Source organism: Ictidomys tridecemlineatus, chromosome 11 (genome assembly GCF_052094955.1).
Source record: "Ictidomys tridecemlineatus isolate mIctTri1 chromosome 11, mIctTri1.hap1, whole genome shotgun sequence".
Classification (NCBI taxonomy): Eukaryota; Metazoa; Chordata; class Mammalia; order Rodentia; family Sciuridae; genus Ictidomys; species Ictidomys tridecemlineatus.
Window position 1 is genome coordinate 98650730 of NC_135487.1, and position 2641 is coordinate 98653370.

Genomic DNA, 2641 nt, shown 5'->3' on the forward strand with positions numbered 1-2641 from the left:
AAAGCATTATAAAAATTAAGTGACAAATAACAGATTGGCACAACTGATTTACAAAATATAAGTAGCTCCAACAAATTATTTAAAGCAGTGAATGGGCAAGGAATTTGAAAAATTTGGCAACAACAAAAAAGTAGATCAATTTTCATCTACTAACTAAACTCCACCTTAGTAGGCGGAGAATGCCAATTAAAATAATGAGCTACCCTCTTTTTCAAATGCAAATCTATGTTGAAGACTACATTAAAGACTTCTACTCAAACACTGTAGAAATAGGAACCTTATAGATGTATGCTATCTAATATGATAGCCACGGGTTACAGGAATGTATTTAATTATTATTATTATTATTTTGGATTTTGTTCTTTTTTTTCCTTTATTGATTTTATTTTTTTTAAATACACGACAGCAGTGGAATGCATTACAATTCTTATTATACATATAGCGCACAATTTTTCATATCTCTGTATATAAAGTATGTTCATACCAATTTATGCCTTTATACATGCACTATTTTTTTGCATTACAATTCTTAATACACATATATACCACAATTTTTCATATCTCTGTTTGTATATAAAGTATGTTGACACCCAATTCAAGTCTTCATACATGTACTTTGGATAATGATGTCCATCATATTCCCCTGCCTTTGCTAATCCCCTGCCCTTTCCCTTTTCCTCCCATCCCTCTGCCCTGTCTAGAGTTCATCTAATCCTCCCATGATCCCTCTCCCTACCTCACTATGAGTCAACCTCTTTATATCAGAGAAAACCATTGGCATTTGTTTTTTTTTGGAATTGACTAACTTCACTTAGCATTATCTTCTCCAATGCCATCCATTTACCTGCAAATGCCATGATTTTGTTCTTTTTATAATGCTGAGTAAAATTCCATTGTGTATATATGCTACATTTTTTTTTATCCATTCATCCATTGAAGGACATCTAGGCTGGCTCCACAGTTTAGCTATTGTGAATTGTGCTGCTATAAACATTGATGTGGCTGTGTCTTTGTAGTATGCTGTTTTTAAGTCCTTTGGGTATAGACTGAGGAGAGGAATAGTTGGGCCAAATGGTGGTTTCATTCCCAGATTTCCAAGGAATCTACATACTGCTTTCCAAATTGGCAGCACCAATTTGCAGTCCCACCAGCAGCGTATGAGTGTACCTTTTTCCCCACATCCTTGTCAACACTTGTTGTTTTTGTCTTCATAATAGTTGCCATTCTGACTGGAGTGAGATGATACCTTAGAGTAGTTTTGATTTGCATTTCTCTGATTGCTAGAGATGATGAGCATTTTTTCATCTATTTGTTGATTGATTGCATATCCTCTTCTGAGAAGTGTCTGTTCAGGTCCTTGGCCCATTTATTGATTGGGTTGTTTTTTTGGTGTTTAGCATTTTGAGTTCTTTATATACTCTAGAGATTAGTGCTCTATCGGATGTGTGAGGGGTAAAAATTTGCTCCCAGGATATAGGTTCTCTGTTCACCTCACAGATTTTTTTTTTAGGCTGAGAAGAAACTCTTTAGTTTGATTCCATCCCATTTATTGATTCTTGGTTTTTGTTCTTGAGCTATAGGCATCTTATTAAGGAAGTTGGGGCCTAATCCCACGTGATGAAGATTAGGGCCTACTGTTCTTCTATTAGATGCAGAGTCTCTGGTTTAATTCCTAGTCCTTTATCCATTTTGAGTTAAGTTTTGTGCATGGTGCGAGATACGGGTTTGATTTCATTTTGTTGCATATGGATTTCCAGTTTTCTCTGCACCATTTGTTGAAGATGCTATCTTTTCTCCAGTGCATGTTTTTAGCACTGTAAGCTCTATACAGATTTAATGCAATTCCAATCGAACTACCTAATTTTTATAGTGTTTTGAACATAAAGAGGTGCTGTATTTTGTCAAATGCCTTTTCTATCTATGTGTCTATCAAGAGGATATCATATGATTCTTAAATCTTTAAATCTATTGATGTGATGAATTACATTTATTGATTTCCATGTGTTTCATTCCTGGGATGAATCCCACTTGATCATGGTGCACAATCTTTTTGATATGTTTTTGTATTCAATTTACCAGAATTTTATTGAGAATTCTTGTATCTATGTTTATTAAAGATATTGGTCTGAAGTTTTCTTTCTTTGAAGTGTCTTTTTCTGGTTTTTGGAATCAGGGTGATATTGGCCTCATAGGATGAGTTTGAAAGTGCTTCCTCTTTTTCTATTTCCTGAAATAACTTGAAGAGCATTGGTATTAGTTCTTCTTTAAAAGCCTTTTAGAACTCGGCTGTGTATCCATCTGGTCCTGGGAATTTCTTAGTTGGTAAGCTTTTGATGGCTTCTTCTATTTCCTCACTTGATATTGTTCTGTTTAAGTTGTGTATGCCTTTCTAACTCAATCTGGGCAGATCATATGACTTAAGAAATTTGTTGATGCCTTCAATGTCTTCTATTTTATTGAAGTATAATAATTTATAATTATCCTCTGTATTTCTGTAGTGTACGTTGTGATATTGCCTGTATCATCAGATATGCTGGTAATTTGAGTTCTCTGTTTCCTTCCATTCATTAGCATAGCTAAGAGTCTGTAAATTTTCTTTAGTTTTTCAAGTAACCAACTTTTAGTTTTGTCAATTTTTTCA